Source organism: Gopherus evgoodei, chromosome 1 (assembly GCF_007399415.2).
Source record: "Gopherus evgoodei ecotype Sinaloan lineage chromosome 1, rGopEvg1_v1.p, whole genome shotgun sequence".
Lineage (NCBI taxonomy): Eukaryota > Metazoa > Chordata > Testudines > Testudinidae > Gopherus > Gopherus evgoodei.
In genome coordinates, this window is record NC_044322.1 from 294,476,362 (window position 1) to 294,492,404 (window position 16,043).

At 41.4% G+C, this 16,043-nt stretch overlaps 1 protein-coding gene across 2 annotated transcripts in view; it reads right to left on the reverse strand.

The window, feature by feature from the left end:
* The window catches only part of NAV3 (neuron navigator 3), an 854,219-nt gene that overhangs the window by 727,343 nt on the left and 110,833 nt on the right, over positions 1 to 16,043 (reverse strand). The window lies entirely within an intron of this gene.

Genomic DNA, 16,043 nt, shown 5'->3' on the forward strand with positions numbered 1-16,043 from the left:
TAAAAATGTAGACTTTAATAGCAATTTACCTCCTATCTATCAAATGTTTTAATGAGTTTGTGCAATTCTTTAGAGAGGATGAATTTGCTACATTCACCATCAAGTCAAAAGAGTGCAGGTGTATCAATCATCTACCACCCCTCCAACCCCACACAGCCCAGCAGATTGCCAGCTAGAATACAGTCTGGCTTAATCAGGCTGCCAGACCAGGTCATTTTCATTAACTCTTTTGTTAAATTCTGTAGAAAGGTTAAAATGTCTATAGGAAACTTATCATTCTCTGTTAAATCTATACAACTTTTCCAAAAGCAGTGTGTCAAAAAGTACTGAGTCTAAAATATAATAATAATAAAAAAAAGGGTGGATTTGAAGTGCTGAGAAAGTGTTAGTGGAAGCAAACCGCTCACCACTATAGAGAGACCAATGTTAGCAGTTTTTTCCAGGTTTGTAGGCAGCGGCGGCTCCAGGCCCCAGCACGCCAAGCACATGCTTGGGGCAGCATGCCACGGGGGACGCTCTGCCGGTCACCGGGAGGACGGCAGGCAGGCAGCCTTTGGTGGCGTGCCCGTGGAGGGTCCGCTGGTCGTGCGGCTCCAGTGGACCTCCCGCAGGCGTACCTGCGGAGGGTCCGCTGGTCCCGCAGCTTCGGTGAAGCCGCAGGACCAGTGGACCCTCCACAGGCACACCTGCAGGAGGTCCACTGGAGCCGCAGGACCAGCGACCGGCAGAGCAACCCCGCGGCATGCCGCCGTGCTTGGGGCGGTGAAATGTCTAGAGCCACCCGTTTGAAGGCCTACATTCAGGCTGGCTATCTGCAAGTATGTGTGTTGGTGGTGACTGCGAATGATAGGTTGATAAGAGACAGTTGCTTCCCACCTAGATGGCAAATAGGCCAAATTCATGTTTACTGTTACAGCATTGAAACTGACAATGTGACAGCTTGGATGGATTTGGCTCTGTAAACTTGCATCCCTCATAAGACAAGACAGGTAGGCCTTAACGACTCAACCCCATGTTCAGTGGTTGCCTTTCCTCAGCTTTCTCTGTGTTCTAATTCAAAATTAAACAACTGACGTAGAGCTATATTTCAAAACAGGTCAATATAAATTTGGTTCTAGCTCCCTGCTTACTCTTATACCTTCCTTTTTCAAGATTCGCTTTTCCATCCCTCTAACTTTTCTGTTAGGGGAGTTCTCAGCCTCTTATCTCTGCTTATTGAAGCCCATCTGGTCTGGTTTCATGGATGAATCAACAGAGTACCTCTGCACACAGGTTTGATACATCTCCCTGTTAGGGTTGGTCTACACTACTAACCGGATCGGCAGGCAGTGACACTATACTAGACGCGATAAATCGACAGCTGAGCTCTCTCCTGTCAACTCCAGTACTCCACCAGAATGAGCAGCACAAGCAAGGTTGATGGGAGAGCGTCAGCTGTCGACTTACTGCAGTGAAGACACCGTAGTAAGTAGATCTAAGTAAGTCAACTTCAACTACGCTATTCACATAGCTAAAGTTGCGTAACTTAGATCGACCCTGCGCGGTAGTGCATACAAGCCATTAGAGATGAAGGGATATGGCATTATAGGCTTTAGTTGCTCTCCTCAAAGCCCGAAACCCCTGCTACTGGTGCAATATATCTAAAATTCCACTGACTGAAATTTAAAGTTCTATAGGAAATAAAGACATAGGTATAGCCAGCTAGCATACACAGTTACAGTTTGGAGGCTATGGCACTGGACTTGGACTTAAGAGATCTGTGTTCCACTTCCAGTCTGACACAAATTTCCTCTGTGATTTTGGGCAACTCTCTATTTCTTCCTATGTCCCACTTCTAAGTTGGTACAATGGGGACGTTAATGCTTCCTTGCACCAGAGTGTGCCATGATTCATTATGTCTGTGAAATGCTCAGATATTACAGCAATAGGGGGTCATATAAATACCCAGATACAGAGAGAGACTCCAGAAAAAAATATTACAGATTGTACCAAAAATAAGTGTGCTTCTCTCTCAGAGCTGCCTACATGAACAAGCCACGGGGAAGGCCTGCAAGACTAAAATGGAGTATCTGAGATGATTAAAAAAGAGCAAGGGCTTGATTTTGTGGCCACAACTTCCTACTGTATAGGCACCAAATTGTGAGAGAGAATATACATGCTTCACACTAGGCAGGAGCAAATTTTTGGCACATGCACACATGGGAACAATTCTAATACGTGCATGCCAGTGTTGTGTTTTGCAAGTCAAAATCTATTTGTCCAAACCAGTTTTGCATACACCTGAGTTAGAATTTGTAAAGTCTGTGTGTTGATTATTTTCAGAGGTAATCTTGCATGTATGAAAATAGAGATCTAGTAGAAGCCCAGCTGCAAACATAGCCTCACATCTCTATAAATGGTAATACAATTCTCTTGATTGAAAAAAAAAATCCAGCTAACCGAAGGACAGCCAATTTTGTTCTGTGTGACTCCTCTATATTCTCCCTGGGATTTCCTATGAGAGAGAATATATTTTTTCCGATTTTGGAGAATAGTTACCTTGTCCAAAACTAGTGATGGTGTGGCTCACAAACAATGTCAAACTGTAGAGTGCTGTACTTACCTAGAGCTAAATAGTCACCGACTATTTTTTCTGATCACTATGAAACCTACCAAATTCTTCAGAAAATCTGAATATACTTTTCATCTTGTGTATAATTTTAAGCTACTCTCTCCCCACTACTGTATTTTTAAAATTGAAAATATAGAACTGAATCAAAAGATAAATGGAATGGGAAACTGTGAAATCAATGAAATGAGTTTTAAAATTCATACCAGGAAAAAAAATCTCTCAGAAGCTTTAATCTCAGTAACTTCATTATGTTTAACATTTTTCCCTATTCAACTCCAGAGCTATGAATCTCACACTGATTCTGGCACTTTATCATCACTGCAGGTTCATTTAAACTCAGGTTTGCACCTGCTTTCTGATTGCTTGCACCCATTTACAAGTGTAAATCAATGAAACCTATTAGTATGTTCTCTGTGCTGCACTTTAATTTTTGATAGCAATGTATTATTAATGTAATCATCTCAACAAACCTTATACTGCATCAAAAGAAAAATTTGGAAGGGTTCAGAATACAGAAATTTAATAAGCAGAGTAGTTATTGTATAATACTGTATAATACTTTAAATCTGCAATGTAAATAACTGGCTGAATATTCAATATATATTCTATAACTAACTGGATCCAGCCATAGCATGTGACTAAGCCTGATACAGAAAATCCTTTTCATATAAGACAAAGAAAGCAATGAAAAGACTGTCCCAATGACATCTGAGTAAATAATTCTAATGATGTTTTACAATATTTCCAGAGACAGTTATTATTGGTTTGCACCACTATGGGGTTTTTATTCTAAAACAAAAGCATTCCCACCCACCAAAGCCTTGGATATATAGTGCATACGTTCTACAATTGGGTTGTCCTTTGTAATATATACTTGGTAAAGGGTAATTACTTCTCCAGAAAAAGATAAGCTTAGGTGCTGATGAGATAACCTTAACATGCTTATTACAAAAGCAAGAGTAACAAACAGTAATTTTTAATTTTAGAAGTAAATTCTCCTACTAAATATTTACCAAAGTAAAAATATTACTTCAAGTACTGAGCTTGTCATTCAAGATGTAATCATGCTATTCCAAAGCCTTGCAATATTTGAAGGTTTGCATTCATTTCTCTAAGTTTTCCAATAAGAAATGGAAATAAGAAGTTTTTACTTTATTATTTATGCACTGCAGCAACTGTCTAAATGACTTCAATGCTGAGCATTTGGTCCATGCTTTTGTGACTTAAAAAAGTAAACTAATTGCGGCGCTTTATCTGTCAGGCTTCAAGGGAATCTACTTGTTGTCTTCAGTCTATTAAAAATAGTGCTGCTCAGACTGACAAACTAAACAACGGGTTGTACTATGCTTTCCTGTCATTGCTTGGGTTATTGTAAAATTGTAAAATCCTTACATGGTCTCAGTTCTTTCCTTCTTACTGAAAGATAGCCCATTTGGCCATGTAGCATTCTGTAGCAGAAGATCAACTTCGATGTAATAGGTAGACCGAGCCTACTCCTCAGTTCTGAATGGCTGTATCCAAAGTTTGAAAAGATTCCTTCTATGCTTGATGGACATTGATGCAATTAGTTTTCCCAGTTCCTGGTTCAATTGGGTTTAAGCCACTATTTACCAGCACTCTGCCCTAAGCTAGTTTTTCCCAGAAAATTGTCTAGGGTCAAACTAAAATTTTCTGTGGGATAGATAATGAAACTAGAATATATTTTATGTATTATATTAGAGTATACTTTATATATTATGGCTCTAACCTCTGAATTTTTAAATTAGCTTTTCATAATTAGGTTTAGAAATATATATATTGTTGCTGGTTGAACTTTGTGTTAATTCGCTGCAATTCAGCAAGCTGGGCCTCTTCTGAATGGCAGCTTATGAAATACAATTGTTTATTACTGTATTAGTAAACTGATGATAAGCAAGGCACACCATCTGATACTTGTGGCACAGAAACTGATTGCTATTTCATGCTTCAGGGCATCAACTCATTGCAGAGGGTATGATAGAATTCATCCCTCCTCTCATGTACAGCATCATACTATTTGCTAGGTATATTTTGGGAGATTTTACCTTCCTTTGAAACAATTAGGTATTGGCAACAAAGGCCTCAGATCAGCAAAAAACTTAAGCATATGCTTAACTTTAAGAACATACTAAAGAGCCACTGAAGTCAATGGAACTTAGCTTGACAGTGCTTTTTTGAATTGGGGCCTAAAACCCCTATGAGGTACTGACCACTGCTAGAGACCAATGACCTGATCCAGTATGGCAAACTCTATGGTTTCTATGTTATTATTGGGCTCATATTTCCTTCACCCGCCATGAGGCTGGCTAGCTGGAGTCTTAGGCATGGAGAGGCCAAAGATCTGAGCCCTTTGTATGAGACGCTGAATTCCCTTTGAACCTAGTGTGAGATGAATGTGCTCAGCATATCTCAGAATCAGATGCATAATGGCCATGAGCAAACTGATTCTTGAGAGATGTATACCAGCCAGTCAATATCATTTGTCTCCATTCCTTAGGCAAGAGAGAGACTGCCCTGCAGAATTTCTGAGGCGGTATAAACTTCACCTTGGGAAAAGATAGGGGAACCTTAACAGTAAAAGCAGATAGAACACAATTTATTTTCAGATGAGACTATGGTGTATGAGGTAGTAGCCTCTTCATGGCTGGCAGACCAGTTATCCAACACTTCACTGGGAACATCCTGACCTGCGCCTCTTGGAAACCAGATCAAGAACAGTTGGTAACAGAGCTGTGTGCGCTGCCAAGATTAACAAAATAGTTTTTTTAGATGCTTGCACACACAAACACGCATACTAAAATGCATGCACATTTACTGGAATTGCATGGGCAGTCAGTCAGTCATCTAAAGGTCATTCGCTGGGTAAATGTACCTATGAAATATGTATTTTAGACATACAAACATGCACAAATTTTTATGTGTATTTGCACGTGTAGGAGCATGAAAACCTGGCCTGTTCACTTGTGCACCTTAGTAAATTTTGGCTACAAATAACTGAAAGCTGATTACAGATCCAATGTGCTTGAACAGTGACAAGTAAACTCTGTGCAGTTTTATTCATTATCTAGTTTCCACAGCTCTGCCTCATTCATTTTCTTGATTTTTTTTTCTTTTCTTTGCTTTATCCAAGACTTTAAGGCTTCAGAGTAGTGTTGATAGCCAGAGGGTTTAGAAATTAATTAAAAATAAGAGAAAATATTAAAGCCTAATATTGTGGGAACTTTTTTTCCCTCCAAACATATATGTTTTACTGTTTGAACCAGAATGTGTATTGGAATATTATTAGCCATGTTTGTTGCTCAGTGAAACATTACATGCGCACACACAGGGCAGGCACCAGATTAAGTGGGCTTTGGTGCCTAAGGGGTCATAATCAGCACAGAGCATAATTAGCATTTTCTTTTCTTTTTTTATGGATGCAAGAGACAGTGTATTTGGAGATGTTTGTATGGGAGGGAGGGCAAATATAAGAGAGCTGATGAGAGGGTAGCACTGGCTTTAGGGGTAGAGGATGTGTGTATTCGGAAGAAGGAAAGAGTGCATGAGGGGATGGAAAGACTGTTATTTTAAGGGGTATGGGAGGACAAAGAAAGAAACTGAGATCAAGTGAGTGAAGGAGACACTGAAGGGAAGGGAATGATTGAATCATTGGGGAAGAGAGAAAACAATGCAGGGGGAAAGAAAGAAGAATAGAAATAAGGAAGGTGGAAGGAGACAGAAAGAAATAGAACCGACACTAAAATATGGAGGAAAAGATGAGCCAAGATAAACAACAGAAGGAAAGAAAAATATGGAGTGAAGGGGAAAGGGGCAGAAAAAAATAAAATACAAAATAACTTGTTTCTCTGACTCAAAGAAGTCACTAAATGGCAAGTATTTTAGAATAGATGGGAAAGCTACTCCATAGCATCATAGCCACTCTCCACCCCCAACCTGGAATCTTAATATCAAAAATCTTGATATCAGAATATCAACAGATATTTTCCAGGCCACTTGCACCTTCCAGTACAGTCCCATATTCATTTCCTGTTTATTGTATTTCTTTACATTTATAAGAGATGTCGGCCATTCAACAGATGCCCCTCTGGGTACCTTTGTAACAAAGTCACAATCTCATCAATATCATAAGTGTCATAACAAACAAACAATGGACTGATCACCACACTAGGAACGCGTCACTCCTATAATGTTATATAGGGCAACTAAAGCTATAAAGGAACATAAACGTTCCCACACTCTTTTAGGAAACTTTATAGAGGTCATCACAGAAAGCACCTTCACAGCTGCCCACTTTTAGGAAACTTTATAGAGGTCATCACAGAAAGCACCTTCACAGCTGCCCATTCCTACTTATCACAAAAGGGCAACAGTTCAAGCACCTCTGTCAATGGCAGCGTGGCACAAGCAGAGATGTTGTCTCTCATTTAACTAGGTTCAACCCATTCAGGGCTTTCCAGGTCAGAAAACAAACCAACCACCAACTAGAATCCTACTCAAATTCAAATGCAGGTCCCAGAGCATGGATGGTGTGGGCTGCTACATAAATGGCAGCCACATTCCACAGCAGCAGCAATTTCCCAGTGGTCTCAAGATATAAATCATGCAGAATTACTGACATTAGTCTGATCTTGAGGTGACAAAGGCTTGGATAAGCATAGCAAGGTTGTGGGCAAGGTACTAACAAACTTCAACAGGATTTATTTTTAAAGTGGAAACCTCTTTACCAAGCTGCTGCTGCACCCTCTGTAACTCTCACTTTGCCTCCTAAACTCCTCCCCATCCTTCCTGTTTCCTGTCCTTTCAGACTCCCAACAGCCAGTGCTCCCAGTTCAAATAATCACAAGCAACATCTGAACACCACAAAGGTCCATCTCCAAAATCAACAATGCTACTCTGTTCATCAAATGCAGATATATATGTGTGTTCCTTGCTATGGTTGCTACCAGAATACTCAGTCACAAATTTTGATGTAACCGAACCCCTACATGGCAAACAAATGGCGATCTCAGTCCAGGTGCTAATGTAATGCCAACAAACCCCGATTGTCAGAAAGTGGGATCAGACCTGGGACCTCTGCAGCCAACTGGCTGTTAGCTGCAGCTGTAGAGCAGACCCATTTTATCTCTCTCTTTAAGTGGTATCGGTGCCACTAGATGGGACAGAACACCACACCTAGGAAGTGTGTGGGTTATACTAACAGTATACTCATCAATTCCAATTCTTCTGGAAGATTCCCTGTGTTACCAGTGTTATCTTCACCTATCTGGATTGGGAAGATTTACCTCCATCCAGGTTCCAAAAATACCACATTATATCTTCACATTTAAACAGCTCCATCAGTTTTACATCCCTCATTCATGCAGTGCACATGGACTCCCGATTTGTGGATGTCTCATGTCTTTCTCACTCTCTTTGGCATTTGGAGATTTTAGTTCATATCCTATTGCTTTAAGCCATAAAAACTCACTCCTTTTTCATCCATGCATGTTGGGCAAGGGCTGCCTGAGGTTCTCCAGTTTTATATCTCCAAGGTTCTCCAAGGTTCTCTTGCACTTTCACTAACATCGGCTTTTGATGTTCAGCCATTTGGTCTTTCGCATGTTTTTCCTCATTAACCCAGAATTTCAGAATCCCCTGGTGAATAATTAGCTAGGGTCGTATCCTTAACTCTCACATATACATTTTCAATTTGACATTTAAATGAACACTGCATTATCGTGGCTCCCCTCAAAAGTGACATACAATACCATGGGTGAGCTACACAGGAATACAAGCACAGAAGGTCCGTTTTTTAGGTACACTGCACAAAACTGCTAAGTTACTTAGGGAATTAATCCTATTACACTGCTCAAGAAAAAGCAAATTGAAAACAGGCTCAAAAATAAACCAAAAAGAGGGGAGCTGTCATAAAGAAGCAAACAACAGTTACTCAAAATAATATTTTCTAAACTGGGGATGTCTATGAGTTGATGCACTTTGCACGACTAGCTGCTATGCAGCTAATACCCCAAACTGACACTGACTCTGGAAGCACTTAAGATTATAGCGTCACTTGAATGAAGAATTTGTCAGCAATTTCTCAAGCATACTGTGTGACATCACCTCCCTCAACATCAGGTTTCTTTCCTTGTTCGAACAATTCCATAAACCTACTTATTATGATGAAAGCAAACAAAATCCCACTTGGTACTACTTTTATTTCCATCTTACAATAGTATCTCAGAGGAGTGATGAAGTACCTAATTTTAGCTCAAGCCCACAGCTTCAGATCATGTTTTATCTATTTTGGTGGGGGGAGCACAAGATTCAGACAAAAAAGGTCTAGCACTAAGAATTTATGCACAACTGTGCATCTCATTTGTTCGTGCAGCTCACGTAGGAGTGGATGTGCTCATTCAAACATTCATTTAAATACATAAATTCTATACTTTAGCCTGTAACACTATTACTTTGTAACAGTATTTTTACAATGCATAATGTGCAGTCTTTACAAAGTGCCAACTATACTGGACACTAGGTGCCTATTATTAACCTCATTACACAAAAGGGAAAATTAAGGCAGAGGGGTTAAATAATTTGCCCAAGATCACAAAGCAAGTCACCATCAGAATACATGAGTTCCTGACTCCACGTCCTGTGCTCAGACCATCCATCCACACAGCCTCTCTCGTATGAAGCGTAGGGAAATACCGCAACACCTCAGTTTGGCAAATGTTAAATATTTAAAGGCGTTTCCTGTATGTTATAAAAAGAAGGTGCCCCACCAGGCCAAATCTGAAGTCTAGGCTTAATGATGGTTACATAGTCACGTACTCAATGATGTCCCCATTAGGGATTTACAATACAACAAAGCCATGTGAGCATCTGCTCCTACTCTCTTTGCACAGCTATGACACGTCTACTTTATATGACGTCTTCTGTGAAGGGTACGGCACTGACCAGTAACCCTCTGCACCCCCAGTGTAATGTTTTCTGCTCTGCTCCCTTTGCCCAGTATCTTCAGAGGAAGCTGTGTGGCCACTCCATCATCATTCTTTTGGGGAACCCCCTTGGTAGGCCTGCTGATCCTCCAATCTGGGAAAGGTTTTGTGGGAAAGGAGCTGGCACTTCCTTCAGATTGAGCCCCCCATCCCCTGCATGTAGTTTTGGAAACCCCAGGGGATGTTGGAGCAAGAAATCTCTCGAGAGCTAGACTCAGGTTAGCCAGAGGCTGTACCATATTCCTTCAGCCAATACCTGAGAACCTTTTCTAAAAGTAATGGGATAGGTCTCCCTCTGAAGACAGCAGATAGAGGGAGCAACTGTCCAATATCCAGTGAAGATCTCAGGAGTGCCCACAATCCAGGTGTACAGAGAAGTTTTCAGAAGAAAACTATTCTGGATGGGAGTGTGAGGGCCCAAACACTGGGTTCCCAATGACACGCAGCTCTCTTGATTTTTGGTTCCTTTGCAAACCACTTGCACAACCAGAGCACTGTCTTGAACCATTCTCGAGGCTCTGAAGCAAGATAATTGCAAAACAACTTCAGCACATGTGCGCGCACACAGGGGTGAGAATAACGTGAGAAAGTCTTTGAGTATTAAGACATCAGGATTAGTGCAACAAACTAAACCTGTGTTAAATTAACACTTTGGATATACTTTTAGGGATAACAATTAACTCTGATCATAATGATTGACAAAATCATTAATGAATATGTTAAAAAGAGAGAGGGGCTCACGCCCTCCTTCCAATTAAAGTATTTAAAGAAGAATTCCAGTTGCTTGCAGAGAATATATGTTGCCAGGGTGATTGGTATAAGTCTAGAATGAACTTCCCTTTGGTTGTGGTGGCTGTATCTTTGTGTACACATCCAGTAAACTGCTTCTTTGCATTTCTGTTCTAGGCCTGGAATTACCTGACTCAAGCACTCTAATTACAACTCTGATATGGTGACAGAAGTGTCAGAAAGTACAGAGCATACAGGGTGACAGTGTCATTCTCTTTCCCAAACAAAGGACCTTCTTCAGCCAGGAAATATTTGTATAATGAATGTTACCTTCTCCATCAGGAAACTGTGTATTTAAAATATTAATGAACATTCTTGATATTATGCAGGCAGAATCTAAAATTGGTTCCAACAGGAAAGAGAAATCTCACTACCCCAACTAAGTAGGAGGGGAAGCTGTGGGAGAGCACCCTTTCTCTAAGCCAGGGAGTGGAGGCAGAGTTGTGTTCCTCCAGCTCCCCCTTTGCCATAGACTGGCAGGGCCAGCTCTATCATTTTTGCTGCCCCAAGCAAAAAAAAAAAAAAAAAAAAGCAGCTGCTCAGACTGCCGAAGCAAGGAGAAAAAAAGAAGCGCTCAGACTGTGCTGCCCCAAAAATGGATGGAATGCTGCCCCAGGTGTATGCTTCATAGAATATCAGGGTTGGAAGGGACTGCAGGAGGTCATCTAGTCCAACCTGCTGCTCAAAGCAGGACCAATCCCCCAGACAGATTTTTGCCCCAGATCCCTAAATGGCCCCCTCAAGGATTAAACTCACAACCCTGGGTTTAGCTGGCCGATGTTCAAACCACTGAGCTATTCCCCCCACTTTCTCTGCCAGTGCCTGGAGCCAGCCCTGTAGACTGGGACTTAGGTAGTGAGGTCTAGTGGTCACGACAGGAGTCAGGAACCAGAGTTCAGCGATGGAGACAGAGTCAGGAGTAAAGCCAAGGCTCAGAACTAGAGTCAGGAATCGAGTCAGGGTCAGAGCCAGCGGTGGGGCATAGAAGCAGGAATCTGGAACAAGGCAGGAGGGCAGGAATCAGGGACAAGACAGGGCCCAGGAGAAGGCAGGGTCCAATGTAGCAGTCACCCAGAGATTCAGCTAATTGCTCAGACAACTTCCTGTGCCTCCTCCTGGTTTAAAAAGTGAATCTGAGCCAATCAGATTGGCCACGTTTCCTCCAATTCGAAGCTTCATGGTGGTGCGTATGATGAACTAGGATTCACCAGCCCACCCTCCCTGCTAGTCCTGGCAAGCTGCTGGTGATAGCTGTGGTCTGAGGACTACCTGGGGATCTGTGAAAGAGGGTTTGAGACCAATGATCCCTCATACTCTTATTTTAACCCTTACATGCAGGGTTTTAAGCGAGTGTGGGGGTGGTATTATCCCAACAAACGCACTCCCTCTGCAAAAAACCCCAGGATTCTCATTTGCTATAGCCATGCTTTCTCTCTCTCTTTTTCTCCAATCCTTCTACCTCCTCCTTGCTTCAGTGAGAAAGAGAGAGAGAGAACTCATCATTCTGCTAGATGAAAGATTTCCCGCTGCTCCTCTATCCCCCCATCTTCTTATTGCTGGAATGGGGTAAGAAGGGCTCTCCCCTCTCACTGTTGAGTGCAGGGATATAGGAGATCTCCATACTTCGTGCCGCCTCACAAGAGTCTCTCTTCTCTCTCTTGATTTACTCATTTTTTATTTCTTGAATTTTTTCTTTTTTTGTTTTTATTCATGAAAAGGGAATTCAATCAAACCTCCCACATCCTGCCTTAACTTTACAATTGAGCATTTAAATGCCCAGATTAGGACATTCAAAACTATGGTTTCTACAGTAAATCAGCCAAACATGTAGTAAGGCATTAAAACTTAATGGCACATAGCAATATACAAAGCAAGGTGTGAGAATCATGGTTGTTATGGTAAGCATCACTTTGAATGTCCTGACTTTTTCTGCATTTAAATTTCCAGCCATAGCTTTACATTGGCTCAGCTTTCTTCATCGACCTTTATAAAATGTAAACAAAATATCATTTCCAGACTGCTATGGTCTGACATTTGAAATGTTCTCATTTTAAGCATATGCACACACACCTGAAAATGCAAGCATTTCTCTTGCTGAACTAGTAGTGAACTGAGGCAGAACTGAATGCAAAGATGGATGCTGAGCTGGACTAATCAGGTGCAACCATAGACATAGAATGGCTATGAGTTCAGAGCTGCTGTAACATCATCTTGCCATGCACTTCATACATGAAATATAAACAATATGCACAGGCAGCACTCAGTGTTGGATTCTAATACCCTTTAATGTCAACCTGAATGCCCATGTTTATCGCAAGCATAACCAGCTTTGCTCCTGATCTTACAAATCATGATTAGTGGTCCTGTCAAAAATATATGCATTGTTAATGAAAGCCACATCTACCTCCCATAAAAGGACTGCAGGTTTGTTTGTGTTTCATATGTAATTCATGTGTTCAATGTTAATTGTACAGTGCTGCCAGAATACGAATGCAATCAACTGGCTTTTGAAAAAATCCTCATGTAATTTGAAAGCAGACGATAGGATGTTTTTATCCAATATTTCCTTAATTTGTGAAACCTTGGTGTTCTGCTGCTGAAGAAATTAAATAACTGCTCTGATACCAATAAAGGAAGATACAATAAAGAATTAAGATGACAAATCCAGGGCAAAGGCTTTCACAAAAATTGCCTGCAAAATGCTATTTATAACTGATCTTGACTCAGTGTAATGCTGGCAAATTAACAATATACAGTAATTCAGTCTCCATTATATAGAACTACTTCATAGGAAAGAGTACAAAAACTGACAGTGAATTCTACAATATGGTACAACTTTGGTTTCATGCAGGGGATGTGATCTTTTCTAAATACAAAACCAAAGCTGAACAGCTGGGGATTAACCTTGTCAGAAAAACACAGTGTAAATTGCACCATTTTCTCAGACACTGAGCCCCGGTGCCCCAAAAATGTGCCCTTAGAGCCCTTCATTGCATGCTGGCAAAGGGCTCACTGACATGTAACAGCAACTCTTATCAAGCCTGACCAACTCTCTAAACCTAACACATTGCTATAAAGAATGTTGTGTAGGGTATCTAATGAAAATGAACGGCATGCCAGTCATCAGGAATGTTGCATGATATATGCCCATGTGTTAATTGAAAAGTTGTCTGTGTCTACTAAAAACATGTTTTAAAGCATGTAACAAAGTAGGGTGGATTACAAGCCTTCCCCAGGCAAAGGAATGTTGACTTACCTATTCACCTAGGTCCCTGCTGAGAATCTAATATCATGAAACCAACACAAAGGATACTTCATTTGCATTTTAATGCAACAGAAAAAGCAAGTTATCAGGAGGATTAAAAAAGCAGAATGGTGTCAGCTCCCTAGAACAAAACAGCAGGGGAAAAGAACTTTATTTGGGGATATATTTCAGAAGAGTGCATTTCAGTGGTTTACCGGACTATAAGAAGAAGATAACTCCTTTGTTATCCATCAGGGGACAAAAAGAGGACAGCGCTCTTTGTCTCTTTGAATGGTGGATCTCTTACCATGGGGGTAAATGATACTCCAAGGTTTCTGTAGGTAAGAAACTTATCTTAGTCAAGGATTGTAGCCTGTTGAGTTACATTTTAGTCACTAGGAAGCACTATTATATTTTTGTGTTTTATTTCTAACCATTTTCTTTTTCCATTGTCTCTGCTTAGTATCACTTAAATCTCTGTTCTTTATTAATAAACTTATTCTTGTTTTAAATCTCAGTGCTGTTCAAGTAGAGTGAGGCGTGTATCCTCTGCTGAGCTGACAGGCTGGTGTGCACTCTGTCTCTCTAGAGACAGCAGACTTGCTAATTTGTGAGAGAGCACTGTCAGGGGCTGGATGTTGCAGGGAGACACTTCTGGAGAGTCTGGGTTAACCTGCAAGGCAAAGTTAAGATTGGCAGAATCCTGAGGAATCTGCAGGGCTACCTAACAAGGAGCTGTCACTCAGGGTAAGTATACTGCAGTAAAAACCTCACAGAACTGGATCTCAGAGCCCAGATCAGAGCTTAGGCTGTGGGACTAAAAACAACAGTATAGACATTTGGGCTCAGACTGGAGCCCAGGCTCCGAGACTCATGCTTCAGTCTGAGCCCAAATGTCTACACTGCAATTTTATAGCCCCACAACCCAAGCCCAAAGAGCCTGAGTCAACCAATCTGAGCTGCCACAGTCATGCTGCAGGTCTTCTGTTGCAGTGTAGACATACCCTCAATTTAGCAGAAACTCCTCTGTTTAAGTCAAACCTGCCAAATTCCACAAAAAAAACCCAACTAGGGGTAGGGGAAGAATTATATGTAGCCCAATGATTAGGGCACTCACCCATCATGTAGCAGCCCCTGGTCCAATTCCCCCCTCTGCTTGATGAGGAGAAGGGATCTGGAGAAGGATCTCTCAGCTGAGTGCCCAAACCACTGGACAAAAGTCATTCCCTCTCTGACTCAATAAAAAAATAATGATTGAATACAAAGTGGAATGGCTTCGACTACAGAGACTGAGAGAGACCCACATCAGAACATCCTATGACTTTTTCCTTTGTGGTTGTGGGCCTGAATGTCCATGCTGCAGTGCAGTATTACAGGCCTTGCTCATAACCGAGGCTGAGTATGTGCTAGCTAGAGGTAGCAAAGAATCCTGTGGCACCTTATAGACTAACAGACGTCTGTTAGTCTATAAGGTGCCACAGGATTCTTTGCTGCTTTTACAGATCCAGACTAACACAGCTACCCTCTGATACTAGCTAGAGGTGGAAGTTGAGAGGCCAGTTCCTATCTAAGAGCTAGACTGTGTCCAATCCCTGCATGGGACTGTGGAGGGGGGGAGTGGGCTGGTTAATAAGGTGTAAAGAGTGATTTGCCACAACTACAGTGCTTGCACTCACTCAGTAAAAGTCACTCTTGTCCAGAGAACTTGCATGAAGCCTAATCACCACCGAAGAGTGGTGATATGGGACTTCAGTGATGCAAAAGGCTTGGGATGGGGAGCAGAAAGGAATGTATTGTACTCAGAGAGTGCAAGGACTGGTTCCTGCGGAGTGCTGTTGTCATACTGGAAGCGGTAGGGAGGAGGCAGGGGCCAACGCAGAGTGGGCTGGCTGCAAAATGGAGTGCTCACTGCACCTTATTAAGCTGTGCACCAGGGAATTCAAATGGAAAGAGTGCCTCCCTGAGCTCTCTTCTGAGCCAATGCCTAATAAGCACCAAAGAGCCTTAAATAAAACAAGCTTCATTTCTCTCTCACTCATTCTAAAGGTTATATTGACCTTTAAAAACTAGGTACAGCAATTTTGGTTTTGCAAAAGATTATTTTATGTAGGGGAAAGAAACCAAGAAAAAATATATATTGTGATCTTTATGAAGTGTAAAGATTAATGAAGTTATTCTTAGAAAAGCAGTTTTCTTCCATGTGTGTTAAATGTCATTTAAAGTTTATTTGTATGGAATATGCGGCATTTCACTTCGAGGTTCAAATCTACCACAGGCTGGTAGCGACTGCCTTTAAGGGACTGCTGTTAGCCTCCATCCAATTCCCACTACAAAATAGTCCATATTACATAGAACTACCACCGCAACTAGCATTAATTTGCATCCTTAGCAAAAAGACAGA